Source organism: Prionailurus bengalensis, chromosome E4 (genome assembly GCF_016509475.1).
Source record: "Prionailurus bengalensis isolate Pbe53 chromosome E4, Fcat_Pben_1.1_paternal_pri, whole genome shotgun sequence".
Taxonomy (NCBI): domain Eukaryota; kingdom Metazoa; phylum Chordata; class Mammalia; order Carnivora; family Felidae; genus Prionailurus; species Prionailurus bengalensis.
Genome location: NC_057360.1, coordinates 14,188,536 through 14,216,476, shown reverse-complemented (window position 1 = coordinate 14,216,476; position 27,941 = coordinate 14,188,536). Strand labels below are relative to the sequence as shown.

The 27,941-nt window shown below is 37.3% G+C and overlaps 1 protein-coding gene across 7 annotated transcripts in view; it reads right to left on the bottom strand.

The window, feature by feature from the left end:
• The window catches only part of DNM3 (dynamin 3), a 557,387-nt gene that overhangs the window by 214,195 nt on the left and 315,251 nt on the right, over positions 1-27,941 (bottom strand). The window lies entirely within an intron of this gene.

Sequence of the window (27,941 nt, the reverse complement as noted above, 5' to 3'; positions counted from 1 at the left end):
ATTTCTTCTCCTGAAAAATGAGGTGAATAACATGAGCCCTATCTACTGCGCAAGGTGATGGTGAGGATCAAATGGGTAAGATAAAGAATGGCTAAGCAATCAGCAAACCATGAAGTACAAACAAATGTTGGACTCCATAAAACATTATTCACCATCTTCTATTCTATTGACGGCTCAACACTGAAAACCCAAAATACATCACAGCTTATTCTTTATATAAATTAGGTTACCAAACTCAAGACTAACTGGTAACACATTTGCATAGATTTCTACCTGGCAAACTCGTGGGTTCATGCTAACATAACATGAGAGAGGCCTGTTAACAGAAGGCAATGGCTGCTTTGAAAACAATGTAAATTTGACTCAGAGACATAATATGAATACTGACACAGTACTTATAAGTGCAATTATATTTTATCTAAGCAAATTTATTTTCATTGCTGACCTTATATCTAACTAACTGTGGTGCTCTAGCTATTTATTCAAATCCTTGCTACGCACACTATGGACAAAAAGCTAATAATATCTCAGAGTCATAGTTTCCTTTTACATAAAAAGATAATAATACCTCCTGACATGGTTTTTGTGAAGATTAAGAGATAAGATATGAAGAAGTATTTCTCACATACTGGTCATCCTGTTTTTATTGGATATATCTTAAGAATTATTGAATTCATATTTCCAAAACTATGCTGGTAAAATAAGCCCAGAGTTAAATAAGGCTACAAACAATCCAAGTGATTTAAGTATAGCATCATTAAAACACATGTATATTTATATATATTGCCTGTGCACATATTTTTCTCAGAAAGCTCACAGGAAGTTCTACAGAAGCTGAAATAAACCATAGCAAAATATTTCTCCCTCTCTTTTTAATGTTGAATTCAGAAGTTGTAGTATTATTTTAATATAATAACAGTTCCAATCATCTTAATAATGATGATAAATATACTTACTACTTACATGTTCCTTTAACTTTTCAAGGCATCTTCATATCTATCATTTTATATTGGTTTTCTGAATGACACTGTTAAGAGTACTAACATGACCTTACATTCTACATCTGGTTAAAACCTACTGGGAGAAACAACTTGTCAAAACTGAGACCCAGCAGGGCTGGTCAGAAAAGTTTTGGGAGACCACCATTTACCAAATTCTACCTCCTCACATATAAACCAAAGGTCACAAATGACAATCAGGCACCACTAGCAATAAACGAAAATTTTGAATTCCAGTCCAGATAGAGGTGGACAAATCTGAATACAAAACTAGAGGTGACAATCTGAAAGTAGCCTCCATAAACTAACCATGTTGGCCATCAACCCTCAAATTCAATTTCATTCATAGTACATACTGATGACTGCTGTTAACATCCTGGGTTTACACTGAATTCTTAACCAGCAGCTTAAAGCACTCTTTATATTTTACGCTAAAACAAGATCACTATTTTTGCTCTACTTTATGGACGGAGATGTAGAGTGATATTGCCCCAGTGAGCTTGAAGAATAACTTAGATTCTGCTGGTTCCACTTTATCTCCAGAGAAATCAACCTCCTGCAATCTTGCATATATCCTTACCATCATATCGACAGTGAAACCCTAAATATCACTGATGATCAGTTAATAATAAAACCCAGTGGCCTATTTTTACCTCTTCTCATTAAAATTATAGTACTCACCATAGGGTAATGCTGACAATGTGTGTACTTAAGACACCAGGAAGACATGTTTTAGTCTTACTGGTACTGAAGCCATGTTATTGTCAGCATTTCCTCTGTGAGGACACTTAGAGCCAAACTGTACAGGGCTCTATACACACAATTATGTATCCTGTAACATCACATCTCATACTCTGATTGCCCCATGTCCCAATTTCATCCGTCACTTATATTTCTAAGCCTCCACAAGGAAGATAATGAAGTCTTTTATCCTAAATTTGTTTTGAACATTTTCACTTATGCAACTAAATTTCAGAGAGTATAAGAAATTTTTGAAAACTTGTTCTTACTGTAAATGTCCCATTTTCAGAATTATACCATTTTTCTTTCAAACTCAAAACACCAGCTTCCACTTTTCAATTACCCTTTCCCTTGAGTCCATTTGGTCACCTGGTCCTGTTGAGTTTCTTTTGTAGTTTTACCTATATATATCCTCTGCTGTCCCTCTCTATATTCACAGACCTAGAGCAGGTTTTCAGTGCTATATCTAATTTTACTATCCCTAATATTACATTTGCTTTCCTTCCCTCCAATCTCCCTGTTCTCTAATATATCAAAACAAATAAAACTTGTTTTATTTTGAGTTGGTTCCTTCCCAGATCAAAACTGTCAAGGGTTCCCTACTGAGAGGTGAATTAGTTTAGCTTTCAAACCTTCTACAATCTCCTCTAAAACTACCATTTCAACTCTGCTTTAGTCATCTTTTGCTGTATAACAAATGGCGCCCCAAAACAGTACACACTTATTATCTCACAGTTTCTGTGGGCCAGGAATCTATGATTGGCTTAGCCAGGTGATTCTGGCTCAGGGTCCCCCATGAGTTGCAATCAAGCTCCCAGGTGGAGCTGCAGTCCTCTGAAGCCTCATCCAACAGGGAGATCTGCTTTTAACTTCGCTCACACGGTGACTGACATGTCTCATTTCTTTGCTGGCCATCAGCTGGAAACCACAGTACCTTGCCACATGGGCCTTTCCCTAGGTTGCCTGTGTATCCTTATGACATGGCAGCTGGCCTCTGCCACAGTGAATGACCTAAGAAGGAAAGAGTCGAACAGAGAAGCTACAGTCTTTTATAATGTAATTGCCTCAGAAGTGGCAAACCTTCATTTCTGCCATAGTCTGCTGGTCACTGTGCTGGTTTCCTATTGCTGCTATAGCAAGTTACCACAAACTTGGTGGCTTAAAGCAACACAAATTTATTATCTTATAGCTCTAGAGATTAGATGTCTAAAATGGATTGGAGGTGCTGCATTCCTTTTGGAGGCTCTAGGGAGAATCCATTTCCTTTCTTTCCCAGCTTCTAGAGGCCACCTGCATTCCTTAGCCTGTGGTCCCTTCCTCTATTTTCCTCCAAAGCTAGTAGGGTAACATCTTCTCTCCTCTCTGATGTTTGCTTCCAATCTTATAGATTTTTTCTAATGTTAAATCTACCATGTCCCTCTTACAGGGATGTGTGATTACGTTGGGTTCGCCCAGAGAATCCAAGATAATCTTCCTATCTCAAAATCTCGAATTTATTCACAGATCACACACTCAAAGTCCCTTCTGACATATAATATAACATATTTACAGGTTCTGGGGATCAGGACATGCACATCTTTGTGTTAAGGGAGTGGGGCACTTATTGAATTTACCAAAGTCACACAAATCAACCCTGGTACAATGTTAGGGAGGGATTATACAAGGATCCGTGGAGAGATATTTTTGGGGGCTGGCTACCACAAAACCTATCTTTCACATTTGTCCCAATCTTGAGCACGCTTTGATCCTTTTAGCTGGACCTGTCCAAGTTTTACTTATACATGATAAAGCAAGTATAGTAAAAGGTCAATTGTTGTTACAAAGGATAACATTTATCCTACTATTCACTGTAAATTTCCTTCACCTTTTCAAATGCTTTTCAAAATAAAATGGGAGAAAATGAAGCCTTAGCTTCATGAAATAGTTCTATTAGTTGTCAGAGGATTCTCTTTCCTTCAGTCTCTTATTCATACTTATTATGTACATTACTCATTTGGTTTCAAATAATATGACTTTTCTAATGTCACTGAAATTAAATATATGAATGGAGACTTCCATATGATACTGTTAGATCTTTCAGGAAATGAGGACTATACCTTACATATTTACTCAATTTTTCTCAAGGCACAACCTGTAAGTATAAGTACTCAATAACTATTAATGAATAAATCATTATCAATGGGTTTTGACTCAGTGAAATATAAGATTTCCCTCCTACATCAGTTTACTTGTAATCACTTTTAAAAATTAAAGACAAAAATCAAGGTGCACCCACATGGGTAAGAGGGTTGCTGTTTGCAAATAAAGATAGTACTGATTTACAGCCAGTCTATTATTATTCCAAAAGTGGAAATATATTTGTGCTGATCCAGTCATGCTCTTTACCCTGTCTCCTGTGCAAACAATGACAACAATTTGGAAGATACCTGAGCAAAGACAGGAGAGAGTGTGTAGCAATGAAACAGATCAACTGTTATTATAAGTAAATATAATTCCCCTGTACTTGTCTTATCAGAACACAGCGTGCTTTAATTAACTAAATTTACTCCATATAGGAGAAGATAATTTTTTAAGAACTAGTACTTCCACAAATTAATGATGATCTTACTGTGTGTCTTTTTTTATACAAAAAATTTTTTAATGTTTATTTATTTTTGAGAGAGAGAGGGAGACAGAGTATGAGCAGGGGAGGGGCAGAGAGAGAGGGAGACATGGAATCTGAAGCAGGCTCCAGGCTCTGGGCTGTTAGCACAGAGCCCGACGTGGGGCTCAAACTCACAAACCGTGAGATCACGACCTGAGCCAAAGTTGGACGCTTAATTGACTGAGCCACCCAGGCACTCTGAATGTCTCTTCTTAAAAGATATAAAGCAATTTAGACAAATGGCACCTTCCTGAGACTTCTTGTGATATCTCATTCAGAAAATGCTTCTTAATATTGATAATGAATGCTTATTTTAGGTACCTTTAATATTAGAAAATAAACCTGAAGCACAGCTATATCCTTCGTCATTTATGAAAACACAAAACAATAAAATAAATTATCTATTTGCAGTCTATGTGCCATCCACGGGATAGTCTACCAACCTTTCATCATTAGACACTGCTCTTACCAGAAACGTTAGCGGCCTTTCTCTGATATAAGGTACATTAACAAGTTATATTAAACAGTAAAAAAAGGAAATACTAAGTACGACACCAGCTCTAAGTAAAACACTAAGGTATTTGTTCAAAAATGTCAGCCAAGGAAGATAAATTACCAAGGTGTAACTTGTCAGGCCCTTCTAAACCAAATAGTAAAAATCAAGAGTTGGTGTCCAAGTCTCAGATGCTGCCAAGGAAAAAAGTGTTTTTGGTCTCAAATCTTCTCTATTCACTTATGGACACATTTATTTCAAAACAGAGCATAGTCACTTGACAATGGACCCACAGTTAAGCAGGAAAGGTCTCAAAACCTTGTATTTAAAACTTAAACTTACGCTCCATTAATTTATATTTCCTTCCTGAGTTGATGGACTCAAGCCCAGGAAAAAAGAAAAAAACTCATTCTATATTCAATCATTAAATATATTTAAGTTTCAACTATAGTACTTGTGACAAATATTCTCTAATATTTGAAATTATAATAGTCTCCCTTCACTTCCCATGAAGCATATGCTCTAAGGAATTGTATCACTTTCAATATTTTTAGTCAGTTAAATCAACAGATTAGGTTTTTCTCAGAACATAGCTTATGGGCACCACTATTGCCTCATCATGATTTCAAATTCAGCATTTAAGATGCTCATTTCCTCTTAGGTATGTGGACTCTAAATACTGTTGTGCTAGCTTGGTCCTGGCCATAAGATCCAGAAAACTTAGTCTGCAGGTACCTTCACTTAAGCATGAATCCACCTTGATACTCATTTTGTACATAAAACTTGAAACCTAGCAAAATTAATGCATACTAAACCTATGACAGACAAACATAAATGCTATAATCATCTTAACTGTTAACCCTAAACTTTACTACTTTTAAATACAAGTAAATCTAGCCATAGTTTTATTCCATTTTAATTTATCCTGAAATCATTCTTGGTATAGACTTCTCCCTGGTTAACTTCAGGATTAAAAAGGTCTCTTTTGAGATCAAGTCCTATATTTTCAATTAGACATCTTTGTCTGCATGGCTCACATACTTGTGAATTTCACTGTATCCCAAACTGAAATGATTATTATCCCTAACATTCCTATTACCTGCACCTTCTCCTGGATCCCTTGTCTGGTTATTGATACTGTCATTCTGCCCACTTGCTTAAACAAAAACCTTGGGATCATCCCCCTCTCTCAATTCTCTCATCAAACTGCTCAATCAAAAGTTTGTCAAGATTACCACTTTACCATCTTCCTTCTTTCACTTTCTCTCCATCTTCACTGCCAGTGCCTTAGTTCTGGCATCCATCATCCTTCACACAGTTTTCCTCATTTCAAGCCACCCTCCACACCTCTACTAGAATAATGCCTCTAACACACAAGCCCATTGCCTTCAAGAACTCTCCACCACCTATAACCATAGCTCACCATCTTTCTCTGTACATAGCTGTACTCTTCTCTATACTGCATCATATAAACCTACAACTCAGCTTAACAGTGACAGGTATCAGCAGACAGTATGCATGGACAGATGTAACAAAAATGAAACAGTGAAATCTTGGAAGCCTCCCTATGAAGGGCTTGGTCTTCCTTACAAGGCAGCAGCAATATCCCAATTATGAACCACTTACCAGAAGGACCAAGTTTCAGCTCCTTAGCAGTCTCCCTGATCTGCGCCCTTTTACATTCCACACACGTTTCCCATCATTCTTCTCAAGGACCCTGTTTATTCCTTCAACAAATATTTATTCATTCATAGATAGTAAGTACCTCTTATTCACCAGGTGCTGTTCTCTGGTCACATGTAAAAGTTCCCTAAATACATCACTCTTTCATGCTTTCAAGCCTCTATACTTGACATTTCTTGGGTCTGGAATACAATTCCACATCCCCTCTTCTAGATCTCCCTCAACAACAGGGTGAATAAAAATTCAAGGACTGTTATTTACAGAGTTGGGTTTTTTTCTTTTTTTTCTTTTTCTTTTTTTTTTTTTGGCACTGTTCTATTTATTTATATCTATCATCTGGATACAGAAATCAGCACAACCCAAGATGACTATACAATAAATATTAGTTAAGTCAATTTGACAAACACAGTTCAATATTGTCATCAGCCTAACTCTTCTAAGGTTGAAATCAGCACATTTTGCAAAGAATGTTTGTATCCCCTCTCTCACCACCAAGGAGAAGCTGGCCCTGAGGTCTTGCAGAGCAGGGTAGACAGTATACAGCTCTACTACTTGATTATTTTAAATGGAAAATAAGAAGTAAATAAGAATTTCAGACAAAATACACATCTGATCTACTTCCCTTCCTTCTGTGAAGTCATACCTCCCCAGGAGGTAAATTATGACTCAAGTAATCTCATTCTTATATTCTCCTCTTATACTTTTATCATATGACATTAAATTCTATTTATTTATTTATTTATTTTTTATTTATTTAAAAAAATTTTTTTTAACATTTATTTATTATTGAGAGACAGACAGACACAGAGTGTGAGTAGCGGAGGCGCAGAGACAGGGGAAGACACAGAATCTGAAGCAGGCTCCAGGCTCTGAGCTGTCAGCACAGAGCCCAACGTGGGGCTCGAACTCATGAACTGTGAGATCATGACCTGAGCTGAAGTCAGTCACCTAAACAACTGAGCCACCCAGGCGCCCCAAATTCTATTTTTTTTTAAATGTAATAAATTACTCACTAACATGCTCATGGTGACTAAAGAGAAACCATTCTATACTTATTTGTTCCCAAACAAAATCCCAAATCAAAAGAGCTGAAGATGAATAAGGAAGACAATATAGAATAAGTACAGTGGGGGAAATAGTCAATATCACTAGTTAATTCATACCAGTTACAAAATCTCCTCTGCTTGAAATTATGTGCTATTCCTCACAGTTTGTTTTGGAGTTATTAGAACAATTGGAGGTATGACCTTTGAAGTACAAAACTAATCCCTATTTGATAGAAGTTATGTTGAAAAGGAACCAGGATATAGAAAGAGATTGTGAATTCAATGATGGACAGAAGTTAAAATTCAGGCTGAAGAAAAATAGTATCACTATTCCAAACAATGTGGAAACATCACCTTGGTTAGATTTTTTTTTTCTATTTTTAGTTTAACATAAATGAAGACAGGGCTGGCATGATCCCTACAAACTCACAAATTCAATTTTCCTTCTTTTGAGAAAAAAATTTTGTTTTAAGTTTATTTTTGAGAGAGAAAGATACAGAGTATGAGCAGGGTAGAGGAAGAGAGAGAGGAGACACAGAACCCAAAGCAGGCTCCAAGCTCCGAGCTGTCAGCACAGAACCCATGGGGCTCGAACCCACAGACCGCGAGATCATGACCTGAGCTGAAGTCGGATGCTTAACGGACGGAGACACCCAGGTGCCCCTCAATTTTCCTTCCTTATGATTTGGTTACCAAAAGGTACAATCCACCAGCTTTCTTCAAACATGGACTCTAAGAATTCATGTCAGGGTAGTTAGCCAGACTAGAGGAGGTCAGACATAGAGAACGCAGACCCAAATGTTCCCTGGCTCTTGCAGCCAGAAAACAAACAAACAAACAAACAAAAAAACAAAACTAAAACTAAACATACTCTGATGTACCATCCATAAACTCTAAGAAAATTAGCCTAAGCGACCATCTTTAGAAAATAATTATAATAATATACTGACAATGACAACACCAATTAACACTGAAGTCCTTACCATACTCCAGGTGCTATGTTATGAGCTTTACAGATATGAATTCATTTAATCCAATTTTCATTCACTGAGGAGGCAGAGAGAGATTAAGGCCCAGGTCTCACAGATAATAAGTGGCAGCCTAGCTCTAGAGTCTCCCCCATTCACTACAGCCCTCCCAGTTGGTTGTTAAAAGCTTGAGTCCAACACACCTGTGTTCAAATAGCAGCTTTGCCATTTATTAGCTGTGAGATGTGAAGCAAGGTACCTGACCTCCCAAGCCTGCTTCCTCATCTATCAAAGAAGAATATTAATGGTACTCCTACTTGAAAAGGTTGTTGTGAAGATGTAAAAAACAGTGCATTTAACATAGATCTCATACTTAAAGTATGTGAATTTAAAGCTTAACTAGAACAAAACCAAAAAACTCTTGATTTCTCTTCATGTGATATTCTTCTATTGTGTGATCCTTTCCCTCAAAAACATTTATGTAAAAGCTAATTTGCTTTTATAGTGCATAGATTTCTAGCTCCTTCCAAACTTGCTTCTTAAACATACTCAGAAAAAATGCAGCTAAGTTTATAAACAGAGCTGCAAGGGATTTTTTTTTCACATACTGCAAATCCCAACATTTTGCTATGAGTTTTGCTCTCAGTTCTTTGATGATGCTACTAAAACTGGAAGTCAAATTTCTGCAAAAGAACAAAAAAGAAACAAGATAATGGGTATTTCACTTAAATATCACAACAAACTGTTTCCCGGTTACAGAAACTGATGTTCATATCAAATAACTAATCCAATGTCATCCGGCCAGAAAATGGAATATGAGTCCATGTCCATAGCTGCAAATACACTTTCTAACAAGTCAAGTTTGCTTGGGAAGTTTTCTTTTAAATCACCTAAGATCTTTCTAAGGTTTCTTCCTATCCCTAAGTTCAAGTTAACTATCTCCAAGTTAATTTCCTGTTCCTAAGACTCAAGCTACCAAAATATTTTTTACCGGAATAGTTTAAAAAGACTACTTGGTCAAGACTCATTGGCCATTAGTGGTCACATTTAGAGAGCTTAACAAGCCAAAAAGTCAGTGGATGGCTCAACCATTTGAAAACTAAATACCCTTAGGCAAAAAGTTGTTTTTCCTGAAACCTAAAGCCCAGAAGAGAGGATGAAAGGATTATATGATTCTTCAGGGCTTAATGAAAATAACACAATTACTATTTTTCTTCTGAGAAGCAGCAGTCACAGAAATGTAGCTAGGAAGACTGGACTTTGAGTAGCCCCAGAATCCAGATGACACATAGAGGAAGGAGTATTTGAGCCCATTCAAGCTCTGGGAGTGCCTAATCTTAGCCCACTCTGGATGCTGGAAAACTGGAAGAGACTTTTCTACTAAGAAGTTTCTGGAGTGAAGGAAAATGCCACTCATTATAGAACACTACCCAGACAACGTGCAGAAATAGAGAAGGAATCTGCCTTGTAACAGGAGTTGGACAGTAACTAAAACAAACTATGGTGAAACCTGAACTATGTGAATAATTGTTTAAAAGAAAAAGCTAATGAATATATCCAAAGACTAGTACAATTTTCACAATCCCTGACTTTATCAACCACTAATAAACATTTACACCACTAGACCTATGAAAATTTAAATGCAAAAGAACCATATTCATCCCAAAAATGTATGCCAATTTTCATCTCTTGAAGCAATAGTGTAAACCCCTTATTTGTGGATCCATCCACCTATCATTATTGCAATTTGGCCTGCAGGACTTGATAATCTATACCTAATTTTAAAATGTCTAGGAAGTGGGGCACATGGATGGCTCAATAGGTTGAGCATCTGACTCTTTATTTCAGCTCAGGTCATGATCTCACAATTCAGGAGATCAAGCCCTGCATTGGGCTCTGTGATCCGCTGATGGCATGGGGCTGCTTGGGAGTCTCTCTCTTCCCCCTCTCTTTCTGCCCCTCCCCTGCTTGTGCTCTCTCTCTTAAAAATAAATGCATAAACATTTAAAAGATAAAATGTCATCAATACAGGTTTTGACAAGCAATAAGACTGTGGGAGGGGCCTATGTCATAAGGAGTCGGCCAGGGACACCTTGCAAATCTAATGTCTGCATTAGGGCTTCCTGTGCAGAGATCTGCTGTGCATTTAATACTTCCAATGAGGGAAAGAAGGCTAGAACAGGAAGAGAATACTTTCAACTAAGCCATGTCTCTCAGGGATCCCATATACTTCAATTGCTTTGTGGAGACAAGCCAGGGCATTTGGTTGCTCATGAGCAACTCTAATCACTCCAGCACTCTGTGGTACTCCAGACACATACTTGGAATGTTTCCAGAGAGCTGTTCTCAATCAGGCAATGTCTTGATAACAGAACAACTGTATACTCAGTCCTGTTTAAAGCGTCTATCCTGCCATCACCATTGAACCTTTTGTTAAAATATGCAAGGTTCCTTCTACCCTGTGTTAACTCATACAGGAAGAAGTAATGGACCATAATGAAGAAATAGATGTGCTTCCATATTTTCCCATTATTGTGCAGTTAACCTTTCAAAGAAACGCTGATACAATGAGAGGGAGACTGCATGGAACAACTAATGGAAAAGACATTCATTCATTTAACAAGGATTCACCTCCACCCACTCCAAACTATTGTAAAGTAAATTATAATATAGGTAGTTAAAACCATAAGGATTTTTTTTTTAATTCTGAAATAGAGCAAAGCTGTGCTAATGTTCAGGAAAACTACGTAACACCCATGAAATCTAACAAGTATAATTACTCCCGGAGATGGTATGTTCATGTTTTCCCTTTGTAGTCTTTTATCTAAAGAACCCAAACTCTCAGAGCATCAGGAATTAATCTCCACTTTGCAGGAAATTGCACTTAAAAAAAAATCTTATTGTGGTAATATAAGTTATCAAGACAAGTTTCAAAACTTTAGAGTCTCTCTACTTGAACTTCTTATGAGATATTTTGGAAAATGTGAGCTGAATAACTAACTGGCTTCAAAGTTTCAGTATGCTGATTTTGATAAATTCTTTGAAGGTAAACTCTGTGCCTGTTTGTTCTGTGTAATATAATTGAGGATCTCAGTTACGTAAAAGAATCATGAGGTTTTCTTTCTTAGTAAGTAATGAGCAGTTTTCAGTTTAAAATTCTGTATGAAATCAATTCTCTGCCATTCATGGACTTGAAAATGAACTTCTAGATGACAAAAATCTTTCTTGTTCCTTTTTGGTCTCAGAGCTCCCACTGTTAGCCATGTCAGGATTTTAGAGCATGAAGGTAGGGGAAAGTTAAATAGAAATTCAAATCAGTGAGTTCTATTTTTTAAGCAGCTCTGATAAAACTGTAAGAGATTAAAAATGGCTCACAAAAAAAGATGCTGGGTGGGGAGAGGAAGCGTGATTATTCCTATTATTAATTGCACAAACATATTTTAAGCATATACTCTGTCCTAGGTACCTTGCTTGTGCCAGACACTTGAAATACAAAGATGGGTCAAAACCTTTGAAGGTATTCAGGTCTAATGCTGACTTGATACCTGTTGCTAGAGATTACAGAGTTGGCAGCACGTATTCCTGGAACTCAAAAAACTTTCTATATGTGTATCTGTAGATTCTGTATGTGAAATAATTACTATGATAGCAGACAGTACACACAAATCCTTTGTTATAACATGTGTGATGATTCATACATACAGCATGATTAAAAGTATCAAGTGGAGAAGAAAAAGAACAACAACAACAAAATCACAAGAATGTGATTCTCAGGCAGCTAAAGACCTCTCTAAGTGACGGCCTCAGTCATAATTGTCCCACCAATCAACCATAATCTTCAGCTGCAGTATTTTAGCATTTGTCTCATTCAGTGCACATGTATCAAACACTATTCTGATTACTGGAGATCTGATGAAAAAAGACTGGATGCCCATCCTTAAGGAGGAATCTGACACACAATCCAACAAACAATACAGCAGAATATGGCTCAGGCCGTGATCTAGGGGTTTATGAGATCGAGCCCTGTATCAGGCTCTGTGCTGACAGCAATGAGCCTGCTTGGGATTCTCTCCCTTTCTCTCTGTCCTCCTGTGCACTCTCTCTCTCTCTCTCTCGTCTCAAAATAAATACATAAACTTAAAAAAAATCATTTGATTTTGTTCCATATTCCAAAGACGCAGCACATAAAATGTGCCTAGCACATACAATGTAACTGATAAAAGTTTGTGGAATAAATAAATATTCTTAGCAATGGGAAGAAATCACAAATATATAATTGCTGGCTTGGAGCAGATTAAAAACTTTAGTAGAGAAAAAAATTTTAGTTGAGAAATGCTACAAAGACATATAAAATTAATATTACAAATAGGGGTTTTACTAAATGAAAGCACTGAAGGTTTACATGCAATATTTGCTTTAAGGCACACTACCCTGGCCTGGCAGTGGTTAGGAAAGGCTTCGTGGAAGAAACAAGGAGCCTTGCAGGATTGCTCTAAATTTCATGAGATAGAAGAATGGTGGGCATCCTGTAGGGAAATCACTTTTGAAGGTCCGTGAGGATACCAGTTTAGCTAGAGATTTGGAATGGGGCAGATAACATAACTTATAGACCAGGACTGGATTTAAGAGATTTTACATACTAAGGCTCAAGTATTTGAACTGTATCCTATAAATTATAGGAAACCACCAAAAGCCTTTGAGTAGCATGGTAACCTAAAAGCTATACATATTTTTATATATTAAACATATTGAAATATCTTTATTCCCTTACAAACATACACTTTAACTTATTTCTTTTCTGAAGGTCTTTTGTTTTCTACTTTTTTTGAAGTTTTTTTTTTAATGTTTATTTTTGAAAGAGAGAGACAGAGCACGAGCAGGGAAGAGGCAGAGAGGGAGGGAGACACAGAATCGGAAGCAGGCTCCAGGCTCTGAGCTGTCAGCACAGAATCCAATGAGAGCCTCGAACTCACAAACTGCGAGATCATGGCCTGAGCCAAAGTCGGATGCTTAACCAACTGAGCCACCCAGGCACCCCTTTTGTTTTCTACTTTTTAAAAAACTTTTTACTTTGACATAATGTTTGAGTTACCAAAGAGTTGGGAAGACAGTACAGAGTTCCTTCCCATCTACACTTCACCCAATAAAGCTGTATTTTTGAAAGATTAATTGGGTTAAGGACCAGTTAGGTCTTTAACACATAGATACATATAACCCGATTTACTAAGATTGCTTCTTTGGATAGACTAAAAATGGCCAACTGCTGACTAGATCACGAACCTACATTATAAACTTGGTTGAAATGACTCAGTTGCCTCTGTGCCAAGTCCTCAGCCTCCAGACAAAGAGTTGCATGTGCCCTCAGCATACCCACAAGGGACACATGCCCTGGGCTTTGAAACCAAAGCAGAGCAGAACTTCAGTGTGGCTCATCCACTTTCCACCGTGGGTCGGCGCTGCCCTGTCGGTGGTCCTCGGGAGAAAGTGCCCTTCAAAGACCATCTACCCACAATCTTCCTCACACACCATCCTCACCCCGGGAGGAAGAATTGCTGTGGTTCGGTAGATTGGGCCACCCTTGCTAAGTGATGGATAGGGAATCCAGCAGCATGCACAGGTGTGGCTCCTCCTCTGGTTTATGTCTTCCCTGTGCTTGGCATTTCCAGAGCCAAGGCTCATTTCTCCCATCCCCAAACACGTCACTCTAACTTGAGTCTTTGTTACATGTGGTAGGAGTGCGATAAGAAGGAAAAATCGTAGGTATGGATGTGAGTATAGAAGTGGCCCCTTTGGTTTGAAACTATCTGGGCCTCATCACCTCAGGAGAAGTGACTGCTGCATATAGGTGGTCCGGCCCAGGCAGCTAGAGTTCTTTGCACTGGGGTGTGGGGCCAAATCCCCAGCAAATAACGAGGTGCTATTTTCCTTTTCTTGCCATTATTCCTTCTTCAGAAACCACGAGGAGAGTGGTTGCTCTAGTCTCCAGAGGATATGGGTATTTCTGGTCCTCTGGCCATAATACTTAATAGCACCCTAAGCTAATCACACCCTTAACACTGGCTATTGCTTTAACTTGCATTTTATTATATTGGTACATAGTAGCACCAAAACAAAACAAAACAAAACAAAACAAAACAAAACAAGAAAGCTAATTCTCTCCTTTGATCCCTGCATCAAGATAACAGAAAGTAGGGAGCTACTGTTCAGTTGTTTCTAATTGTATTTTCTTTTCCTACTTGAAAAAGTAGTTAATTCAATATGAAGTCTCAAGGATACCTGTTTGTGTGAAAAGGCAGAATCTTACCAAATACTTGCTTATGTTAAGTGCTTTAAAAAAGATTCATGCTTCTGTATCAAAGGAATATTTAAAAGATTAGACAGGGATTCATTCTCAAAACACCCTCTGCATCCATTACTCAAGGTCTCCTTACTTGAAGCCCTGAAAACAATGAAGAGTAACTAAACATTCTCATCTAATGATCTCAGACTAGCTTTAAAAGACTGAAGTAAATTATTCTGGGAAACCTGAATTTCTTTTTTTTCTGTTCCAAAAAAAAAAAAAAGGTTTAGTATTCTAAGGTAACATTTATAATGGTTTCAATACATTCTCACATAGTTCAAAATTCAAAAAATATAAAAAGGTGTTTAAGGAAAAAGTCTCTTTCTCACCGTTGGCTGGAATATTTTTAAAGCAAGAGAAATACATTAGAAAGTCATCTCTCTCTTTCTCTTTTGTTTTCTTGTCCTGCATTTTCATTTATGTTTCTGAGTAGTTATCACCATGACAACATCTTATATTAAGCTACTTAACATTAATCAGATCAGAATTTATTGCTAAATGTTTAGAATGATACTTTTTGAGCTTAAAAATCATGAATTCTCTAAGGGAAATCTCAAAGCTGATAATCAAGCAACAACAGATATGCCATTGTATTATACCAGTTTTGAAGTATGTTCTTTATATAAAACTCCATGTAAATAATCAAAAGCAGAGGTTAGGCAAGAAATTATGCATTGTTTTCAGTGACAATGATAGCATATATTGCTGTTTCCTACCATTATAAAAACATTTACTAACATAAGCCCATGCCCTATATATATTTGTTGAGTAAATTCTTTGAAGTACATGAATAGCAAGAAATTTCACAAAATGATGGAGACAGACAAAACTAATTTTTCAATTCCTTTGCAAATATACTTAAACCAAAAGATTGCCTTAGAGAATCATGCTTTTAGGAAATAAGATAACCAATCATCCAAACAAAGTGGATAAATCCCATTTTTATAAAATAATCACTGAGAGAAAATCCACAAGCTATCATGGTAGTACCCCCTGGAGTTTAACAGCAATCAATTCCACAGAGTGCTCTCTTTTGCTCGATCTAGGTCTCTGGTAGCAATTTACACTAATTTATCTTGTTTACTTTCCCTTGGACGATGAAGTGTGGCTGAACATCCTTCTTCCACTGAAATCTAATTTACTTAAAGACAGTTAAGTTGATTTTAAGCTTCTTCCTCTGTCAAAATACCACCTTCTTTCTTAAACTCAATCCCCCTCTTCCTGCCCACCATACTGCCACATTCCAACCCTGAATCATTTTAGTTGCTCATCTATCGTACCCTCCTTTACTTTTTCATATCTTTCATAGAATCTGAACATGTCTCCTTAAATAGATATGACTAACGCCAAGCATGGGGGAAACATTATTCTCAGGTGATACTTATTGTGTCTTCCCCTCACATTCCAGCAGCACTCTTGATTTAGTTCACATCTCTATTTTTTTATTTGAATGTGAAAAAAAAATTTTTTTAATTCTTAGTAAGAGTCCTACAATACTGAAGTTAAGTTGAGAAATGGGTCATGGTTAACATTCAGGTCTTGGTTTGTTCTCTTTAGCCCTGTACCATTCATTTGTTCTTCCTGAGCTGTATTCTACTTTTTAGTCATTGTTAGACTGCACAGCAAGTGCCACTTTGTATTTGGATCATACAGGAGGTTAACATCACCGCCTAATTTACTGTCATCCAAAACTAATGAACTTATTCTGGAGTCTGTCATCAAAATCACTGATGAAAAGAGTAAACAATCCAGTCCCCAAACCAAACTTAATACATTCATACTGTTTTAAACAGAGTGTTTCAACCTATTAATAGAAGAATTGCTAAGATTTTTAAAAGTAATTCACATTTTATAGCAAACACCAGACCAATTACTTTGTATCATCCCTCAGCGAAATTCTACTGGGTGCATTAGCTGATATTTTGCATCTGTTTCACAGAGACACTCAGGAAACTCATCAACAGGGAGCCAAATTCCTGCTGCAGGAGAATGGTGAAGTCAGAAATAGAGTCTCAAGTTTCCTAATAGTATTCTGGGCTGTATCACTCAACTGATGAGTACATCATCTATTTCTTAAAATAGATCTCATGAACATCAACTTAAAACTGAATCTTGTTCATGTTTTGAAGGTAAAGAAACATGTTTATTTGTACATACTGCTCAATTTCTGAAGAGGATGAATTCACGTGAAAAATAAGTTTAGTTCCATGTGAGACAGGCTATAGTCAGCACGGCAGTCTTGGGCTGTACCTCGCTGTGAGAGGAGCTGTCTGGCAGAAACACAGCAACAGAAGTCATTTGATGATGGAAACTTATTTTCAAGTAAGAGCTCGTCTTTTGAAGAGATTACGTTGAACACAGCATGCGCCAACGGGGACACGTGAGAGTCTGATGACTCTAGCAGGGTGCTTGTTCTTTCCTTTTGCCCCATCCTACTACCTCTGTGTGCAGCTTGACAGGGAATAGAATGCGAGAAAGGGCAGAAATGAATGAAAAACTAGTGCCGGTACATCTCAAACTGCAAGATAATTTTCCAAAGGCAGTGTGCGACCGCTGAAATGACTTGAGTCACTTGTCTCCTTTATTTCCGTACCGTGTTTGTGAGCATGTCATTGTGTACACATAGCAGCCCGCCAAACAACCCTTCTGTTTAAAGCTTGATCAGGGGCATAAAGAAGAGAACCTTTAGGACGAGATCCCTGGTTTCTATCAACACCAAGATTATTCATTCAAAGGATTATGATTTTAGTATTTAAAACAGTATTTAGTTTATCAAATCATGATACTTATAACTGTACCTCACATGGTTGAATGTTAGGAAATCTTTTATTTTCTAGTCAGCACTTTTTAAAAGAAAAATATTTTTTTCTTTATTATACATCAAAACTCTCATTTACATTTTATATTTTTTATTTATCTCTGAAAACAAACCTCACAGAATTTTATGTATATATTGTATCCCTAGATTTTAAATTTGGACTGTAATATCTTACCATTGATTTGCTTCCACTGACTGGAATTTTTTTTTTTTTTTTTAAATCAGCAGAAATGAAAAGTCCTCTCCTTGGCTCTTGAGGAAGGATGTCACCCAACCCCACTCTATCCAATCTTGTGTCCCTCCCTCCCCCACTGCTCTCTCTCTGTTCTGGACAAGCTATCTTGGATATGTTCCAAGCCCACCTCTTCCACTGTCTGTTCCTTTTGTGCATGTTGTTGTTCTCCTTAACAGGAATGTTCTCCTTTTTCTATGTGTTTCTTCATAGCCTGTGCACTTTCAAGGTCCACCTTCTCCTCTAATAAGCCTTCATCGGTTGGTCCCTGATATCCCTCTCTATGTCTGTCATTGTATCACTTGGATCTTAAGCAGGTCTCTGGCACCAATCTTACCTTCTCCTATTCTTCCTATCACCCTATCCCAGCCCCACTGGCCTCCTGGCATACGCTAGCCTCAGGGCCTTTGCATATGCTATTCTCCCTTTCTGGAAAGGTTCTTTAGCCAGCAGTCTACATGTTCACATCCTTACCACTTGCAAATACTTTCTCAAACCTCTTGTTTCCTAACACCCTATTTAACATTGCAACCTCAGATTCCCTACTCTCTTTTCTTGCTTTAATTTTTTTTCATTGAACTGGACAGGCACGAAGACAAGAGTTTTTGTCTTGTTATTCACTGTTGTATCCCCAGTGCCTATAATAGTGTCTGGCACATATAAGTGCTTTAAATATCTGCTGAATAAATTCATGCCAATTACATCCTAAGAGCTTAAGTATACAAATTAAATAAATTCATTGAAATTTATGTTCTTAGTGCTTAATAAGTAATATGTTGTTTAATCCTCCCAATACCCTATGCAAAAGGTTCTGTTATCATCCCAAGTTTACAGATGGAAAAATGGAACACACAGTCAAGTAAATTAGCTATGTAGGTAAGTGATTAGTAAGTAGTCGCACTGGGACTCAGGTGTTCTGACTACAAAAGAACAAAACTCTTTCACACCTCACATGTCTTTTAACTTCCTCCAAATGCTCTTATATAGGTTCTATCCTTACCACAAACTGCTGACCACTTACTGTAAAGAGTGAATTTATGTATGGTATATATCTCTTTCTAAAAAAGAATGTGAGGCAATTAGCTTCAAATATTATTTTCTTATAAGCAGGAAGAGGACGAGGAGGGATGGGAGGGAGAAGAGGAGAGGAAGAAGAAAACAAATGAAGAAATTGTTTACTATCTTTACTATCACAATTACCAACCAACATTAGAGGAAAGAAATTGAGAACCCAGGGTTTGGCTCTAGTGTCTTCTAGAAGGTATTAGTATAGAAAAACATCCTGAATGATCTGGAACACACAAAAAGGTCCATACTAAGGTCTAGCTACTTAAAAAGATTTCAAAAATACAAACTGCAGGCACCCAGGTCTATGAGTGCCACAAAGCCTGGCTCACAGGATGAGGTAGGAGTGAGGCATAAAGCTTGGTTCAGAAATTTTAAGTAGAAACAATAATACCAATGAGGCTAACTGAACTGACATCCAGACCATACACTGATCAGATTTTTACAGCCAATAGCAGTTCTAATTGATTGGTGCCCCTACTGTACTTATTGTGAAGTATCTTGAAAATCATCCCTGAAGCTAACATTTATAAAGCACTTAATAAATGCCAGGCACCATGCTGAGAGCTTCCACAAGTTAATTCATGCAATCCTCATAACCACACCCAAATCACAAGGGTGGCAAGTAATGCTCCCAAGGCCACACAGCAAAATGGTAGAACCAGACACATACCCAGGCCTTCTAGCTCCCTAGTCTATTACTGTTAGATGAACCTGAGCATCTATATAAGTATACATTTATCCAACTCATTCTTCTCAACAATGGTTTTTGCCCCTTAAGTCATCCCAAACAAACTTCTTGAAGGCATGCATTTTGCATTATTTCCGTCTCTAGCACAGTGTCTGTGACATGGTAGGAGTCTGACAAACGTTTAGGAATGAATGAGTGAATGGGTGAACAAATGAATGGAGTGACCAGAAGTTTATTTTTTATGTGTGATCTGAAAAATGGCACTTTCCAAAGACACGGGACACCTTGGTTATGAATGCAGGCTTAGACAAATTATGTATTAGTTATTAAGAGAAGCCAGCAAAAAGTTTTCAGATTGGAAGTTAAATGGTAAAACAGCAGCCACAAACAAACAAACAAAACCACCATGTTAAACAAAAGTAATCAAAATAAACCTTAAATAACTCTGCCTTCCTTTTCTACCATAAAGTAGGAATTGAGCTGTGTGAGGAAAAGTTTTAATCCACTCAAATATATGATGAACTTAATGTTATAATCTTGATCTCACGGGCTTTTTCAAAGCACAAGGCCCCCCTGAATTTAGAAATGCATGTCTGTTACTCCCAAACATGGGAAAGCACAATCTGGTTACGTTTACTAAAGGGAAATCACAATTGGAATGATTGGTCTTTATGTTTTAAATGCCAACATTTTTATTATTCACAATCCATTTTATCTTAATCGAGTTTATTCCTTTTTAAATACCAACTTCAAAACATATTTAAATTGTATAAGGGCCACTAATAAGAAAAATAAAAAAAGAATCTCCAGACTATTTTTCTGAAAATAAACAGTTCAATCCTTCCCCTTTGATCTGCCCCACACATATACCTTTTCATATAGAGTTTTAAAAATAGCTAACTTAAAACGTTAGAGTAAAATTCTGCCATCTCTAGAAGGGATGATTTAAAACCAACCCTGAAAAAGGGAGTTTTCCTGCTTCCTTCCCTTTTCTCACTCTGAAAATAATGTCTGCCTACTAAAGACTAGCATGAGACTTTCGTTTTAATCTCAACTGAAGCAAATGTTATGGCTGTATTACTACTCATCAACAGGAAGCAAAATTACTCATCCATTCCACTGAGATATCTAAAAGTAAAAGACTCAACACATTTTCTCCCTTCTTAAAGGATCCTATGTGATGGGATTAAATTTCACAAATTCCAGAATACATTTACGATACGGGATTTTAAAATTTTAATCCCTTTGCCATTCACTTTAGTTTCAAACAGCTTGTTTATCTTCTTCCTGCTAGCACAAAATGCAGTGCAGAAATGGAAACCAGATTTCTTTATGTAGTGAATTTCATGTGGTTTCCACATTTCTCCTGGCAGTAGTTTCCCAGCAGACATTCAACTAAAAAATTCCTCCTTGTGATTTTTAAGTAAGATGGCATCTGTAGCATTTGTAGCACATTCTAAGCACACTCTCAAATGTACTACGAATGGCCTATGTATTATAGCATTCTAATTGCAGTTTAAAGTCTTCATAAAGGTAAATAGAAATGCTATGTATGTAAATTAGGAAGAAGATATTTAGTGGTCTTGATTCTTACTTAAGAAGGAATCCCCTTTTTTGACTCTTCACATTCAGGATAAACTCAGATTGATCACTATGTATTTATTGACCTGATTCAATATGAGAAGCCATTGTGCAGCCGACAGAATCTACAGTTGTAGCCCCTGCCTTCAAGGAGCTTAGAATCAAGTGTCAAAGGAGAAATATAAATATCAGAACAAGCCAAACAACAGTCTGAGAAGAATCAGCAAATGGATGAAAGAATGAATTGACTACACAATACAGTCTGTATGGTTATCTGAAAATATTTGGCATGCAATATTCTTTGGAGCCATGAGAAAGCTGATTTAAAGTATAACAGTACGATCTATCTAAAGCTCTAACATTCTCTCTTCCGTTCCAAAGGCATTTAATGTTTTGTTTTGTTTTGTTTTAAATCAAAAGTCACTGGCTCATAAGACAATTATTATTTTTTTTTAAATTTTTTTTTTCAACGTTTATTTATTTTTGGGACAGAGAGAGACAGAGCATGAACGGGGGAGAGGCAGAGAGAGAGGGAGACACAGAATCGGAAACAGGCTCCAGGCTCCGAGCCATCAGCCCAGACCCTGACGCGGGGCTCGAACTCACGGACCGCGAGATCGTGACCTGGCTGAAGTCGGACGCTTAACCGACTGCACCACCAGGCGCCCCAAGACAATTATTTTAAAGGCCACAAGGAAGTATAAAGGCAATGTAATGTAGTTTAGGAATTACTTGTTTTAAGCAATGCATACAGAGGGTTAAATTCATCTGATTGAAAAATTAAAGAGAAAAAACAAAATCTTTTAAAATAGTTGAATACCTATTTTCACTGGTTGCTCAATTCCAATCCCTTGTTCTGAAGAAAAAGCAGGAAGAGTCGAGGCTGGAGAGTAGAGGGGAGAGCAAGAGAAAGTCTCACACTGAGCAAAAGTGGGGTGGAGAGGGAAGACGGAAAAGTAGAAACGAGGAGGAGAAGAAATGAATAAAAATGAGCAGTAAGCCTATTTTACTGAATGCCTTTTGATCACTTGGTGGAGATACACTGGCACGTAATCATGGAGGGACATTGACACCTATCACTGCCTTTTGACACAATGACTAGTTGAATTTCCTCCTTTTAAACATTCAGGGCCACCACATAAGTCATCAGGTAGAAACAGTTCTGCTAGAGCACTGTAACCACCTGCCCCAAGGTACCACCATGACAACTCTCCAAACCATTGCCATATGAATTACTGAAGAATGTTTTCAAAAGTATCTCAGTTTGTTTTATCCATATCATTTAATTCAGGCCGTCTCCCAATAACCTCCTCCCAACCATGCCTCATTTGACAAATAAGAAAATAGCAGAACTGAGCTAGACCCAATCAATTCTGGTGCTCCTTCTCTTATACCTCAGTTGTATCCAACAATACAAAGATCTAACTATATCATACACCTGAAACTAATATAACGCTGTATTTTAAGTAACTGGAATTAAAACAAAAACCTCTTTTAAAAAAGGTTTAATTTAACTTCAAAGAAGTGAAATCTCTTCAAAAAAGATGAAAATTTGAAATCAAATGCAATTAATTAAATCTGTACAAAGGTTAAATCACCAAACATCTTCTGCCCTAGGCCCTGAGTGACTTGGCTTTAGTGTTTTCACTGTGAATGTTAATTCAAAACCTCTATTTCATGGTCACGGTATACACCGGTAAGCAAGGGAACTGTACTGTGAAAATTATCGTACACTGTTAAAACGGTCCTCAGCATGGCCTTTCCAGTTTCCATCAGCACGCACATACACAAAAATTCACCGAAACTCTACTACATTGAATGTGAAGGAAGTATGTATCATGTACCGTGGGAATGGTAGTTTTAAGTGGAGAACTTTTATATACTCAGGAAATCCTGCCTACGTATAATACACAGAGAAACACACTGAAAATGATCCAGTAGAGGGATGCCGCAGAAATGGCTCTTCATCTAAATAAGTCTGAATGTACAACATACAATCTAAACAAAATCAAATTAAACAATAATAAAGTACAGTTAGAATCAACATCAACAAATTAGATTCAACCTAACCAGTATTAGCATTACTGCGTGACCAACACTGATTATTTTATGATGTGAAGGCAAAGATGGAACTAAAATTAAGGTTGATTTAGAAAACAGATAGGACAAAATTTACTGGAAAATCACCTCCCACTAGCTTTCTTGTACTGTTAAAGGTTAAAAAAAAAAATGAGGGACTAAACTTTCCAAAAATTAACCAATTGAAATGTGGTACTGAAAATTTCATGGTCTGGAATCACGAAAAAAGGGAGGGAAGTCCACTATCCTCAATCTGGCTTCACTACTGACAAAGGCAATTCTACAAAAGTCAAAAGGTTCTTCTCAGGCCACTTATTATGGCTCCTGTTGTTTTCTCTGTTCAGAAAACTTGAACTTCTTTAGTAAACTTCTCAATAATAGAATTTCAGTAGGCCCTGAAAATGCAAGTTGAATTCTAGGCATTGGTTCCAGTAGGTGACACAAACACTGGGCCAGGTAGCACCTAAGGCCACCCCCGAACATTTTCAGTGGGATCCAGATCTCTTAGAGAAAAAAGAAAAAAACCCCAGAAAACTATTTAAAATTCTACTAGTTCTCCAGCAAAACAAGCCAGCATTTCAAAAGCAATCATCATCCACTCTGGCCAATGAAATCCAAGACTAGCTCTTTCTTGAAAAAAACCAAGGTGAAACAGAAAGGAAATAAACTGGACCAAAGGAATACATTCTGTTACAAAGCAGAGGTTGGGGGTAGACTTCTCCCTAACAAAACTGAACCAGGAGTACACAAAGTGTGTGTGCAGTTTTCAAATACAAGCAGCAATAGCTGCGCCTCTGCAGAAATCAGTCCCCTTAAAACACTGCATTTGCAAAATTATGAATGCATTTCCCATCTAATTTACACTTGTTAACCTTCAATTATTCCTGTAAAGCTCTGATGAGCACAATTTTTAAAAAATGACTGAAACGTGCACACACTAAAACTAATGTCTAGGATTACAAAAAAATATTGAACATGCTCTAGCCTTGAAAAGAATAGGTTTCTTTAAAAAGGGAAAGAAGTGATTCTGATGTTGGTAATTCTCATAAAATCTGGTTTAGTTTAAACACACACACACACACACACACACACACACACACACACACACATTTGTACCCACACATCCATGCACATTTAGATACATATGTGTGTTTTAATAGACACATACAGAACTATAATAAAAGTGGATAAACTTACGGGCTTTTCAAAAAGATTTTCCAACAGGCTATCTTAAGGAGCCAGCTACCACTGCAGTGTTTTCAAAACAATCCTATCGTCTTCCTATTAGAATCAAGTATTTAGTTCTGTTTTTACTAGTTCTACATGTACATGGTTTAATAACCTAGTGAGATTATAAACACCTTGAGGAAAATAATACACTTTGTTTCTGAACAGTACTTGCTGTTGCTTGGGCTTTGGAGTCATGGTACCTGACTTGGAATCAGGGGTCAGTAACTGAAGCCACGTGGGGGCCTGGCTTGCCCTCACAGCAGCACCCAACCCGAATGAGGCCCACCTCTGGGCCAGGCCCTGTTCCAAGCTTTTATCACACGTTAGCCTTTTTAGTCCTCAAAGAAACCCTATCTTACAGATAAGGAGACCAGAGCCCAGAACAGTTAAATAATTGCTGAACTCACATAACAAGTTGTGAAGCCAGGACTCAAACACACATGGTGTAGCTCTGGAACCCTCATGCTGCACTGCCTCCTGGAGCTCCCACTTCCTCATCTGTGACCATGGAGAAATCCTACCATCAGGGTTGTTGGATTATATTATAGTACATGTGAAAAACACCAGCACAGGGCGCCTGGGATAAAATAAGTGCTCAAAATAGGTATTAAAGAAACAAAACAAACCTTTAACAACGGAAAACGGTATACTTCCCTTTCTCTACAGCTTTTCCACTATAGGCCTGGATGTCAGTGAAGTTACATAATCTGATTCTGTAAGGCAAACTGAAGCCATTTTTGGTTGTTTACTATGCAAATAATATAAGTGTTTATAAACATATGCGATTAATATTCATTGGCAACATGTAAATAACCTTTCAACATGAACTAATTTATACACTAAGTGCTTTGGTGGGGGGGTGGGGTGGGGAGAGGGCCTGTAAAAGTAAAGCACATTCCCATGGTGGCATGAATAGAAGTATTTTAATATGGGCTCATATGTCGCTTGAATAAATTCTCTGGAGTCTGAACAGAATCAAGAAGCTAGCGATTTTACAATATACTCAACTAAACAGATTTATGTTGGATCAAACCCTTTTAGCAATTCATATAATTTGTATTTCCTCTTTTGAATATACCAGAGGATTATAAATCCTAAAATAAAGACACAGTGTCCTACATTACCCAAGTATGCCTATCATCACTTAAAAACTTGGAGCTTCTAAAACGACCTACTACATAATTGCAGGTATTTGGGGTAAAGGAGAAAGTTTCCTTTCACACACATGCTTCCTTGTAGCCAATATGCTTCACTAGACCCTCTGGCCACAGAAAGGACACTTTCTCTACACCTGCAAAAAAGTGGTTTCTAAGTTTTTATGTGATGTATACAGAGATTTTTTTTTCCTTTTTGATATCATACATGCTTATTTCTGAGTCATACTAAGGAAATAAAATATCGGTGATGCCAAAAGACATCAGGAGGCAATATTCTAAAATTGTCAGTGACCCTAGGACACCATATTTCTCCGGTCCAAGTGAGCTAGCTCTCATTTTAAAGTCTGATTGTAACGTGGAATTCAATAGAACGCTTCAATAGATAGCACATAGCATTCAGATGATGCTCATCAGCTTTTGGGGGTTGAAGCAGGCAGCAGACTGCATTCCTAGGACGCTCTCACTTAAAATCTGCCTAGAAAGGCCAGCACCAATTTTCCAATCCCTTTATCTTGCCTTCCCCTGAAGATTTCAAGACAGTGCTTCAAATTTTACTAGAGTCATAAATCATATATTTACCTTCCTGCGACTGGTTTTCAAGAGAGCCAGAGTTTTTAAGGTTTGTCTGCCGGATGTATTATGTTACTGAAATATAGAAATGGCTGCTGTGCACGCCAGTGGTTAGTAAAACTCAAAGGCGTAACATTATCTTTCTCAATTGATTTGAGGAAAGAATGTTCATAAAATATATACTGCTTTTGGTTAGACGCTGATTTCTAAATAAACAGACTCAGCAATGGAAATTCTAGAGACAGGCAAAACAAAACATGCATTAGTAAATGTACGCTCTAAAATCAACTCTCTCACAATCTTCGCCTTTCGTAAGCTTTTTGAAGATTGTAAAGTCAGTTGCATTAAATTTATGATTTATGGCTGTTCTAATTTCACTTCTTTTTTGGTTGTTGAAGGAAAATCTGTTAACTCTTCTGAACTATTTCTCCTCTATTCCACAGCCTCTGATTTGCATCTCTCTGCCTAAAAGGGCACTTCACTGCAGTGATCTGAAGGCAGCCATTTGAGAGTCAGGGAAGGACAGAAAGGGGAAAGCTTTGCTACAACATATCTCCCAGCCCTTTTGGGCCCTAACAAAATAGGAAATACTGGAGATTAGGGGATTGCATTGCCTCCAATAAAGCAAAACAAAACAAAACAAAACAAAAAACAAGTGCTAATCCACATCACATAAAGCCAAATTAAGTGGGGCTATCTTGTCTAATTTGGAACGAACTGGGGTCAACTAGATTTTTATCTCAAATACAAACTGGGAAGGAGAAAACAACAAGAAAGGAAACGCCACAACTTGGTTAGATCCTGCTTTTCACACAAGATTATATGACCGATAGCTACACAGGATGCTTCCAGAAGATTACAAGGCCAAAAATAAGCAAGGAAATATGGCTGGCCCAATGTCCACATTTATTTATAAAAGAATAGCGCTATCGGATACATAGCTGCAGTACACCAATAGAAATGTTACAACTGCATCCATATTTTCCATTTAAATTTAGAAAATAAGATGCTGTAATTCTTGAATTATTGTCAGGATAAATGTTTGATCAGAAACCACCTGAATACTACGTAGCTTTTATTCATTCAACAGTTTCTTGAATGGCCTACCACAGGCAAATTGAAGTATAAAGATACCATCCCTGCCTTCAATCAGCTTATATTCTATTTGGGGAAAAATCCATATATGTGAAATATTTGGTAACATTTCAGTACAAAACGAAGAGAAGGCAGCAGATAATTAACAAATGAATCACAGGAAATATAAGTGCTATAAGAATTCTGTAGGGGAAAAAATGGTCTCTGAGGGCTGACAATATGCTTCGGGGCACAGGTGTTTGAATTAGAAAAAAGATGCGTTCTGTCACTGTAATTCCACAAAGTAACATGCTTAACTTCGAGCCTCAATTTCATCATCAATAAAATGGGAATGATGATAGTATCTGCCCCATAGGATTATTATAAGTAATTGACACATTGTGAAAAGATTTTGTAATCTTTAAAGAAGCCATAAATGGCCATTGAGGAACGTGGTAAAAAGAATCACCCAAAACTGTTACCATTAATTTGGGAGAGCAGAAACGTTAGGAGGTTGGAAGGGAACATGAT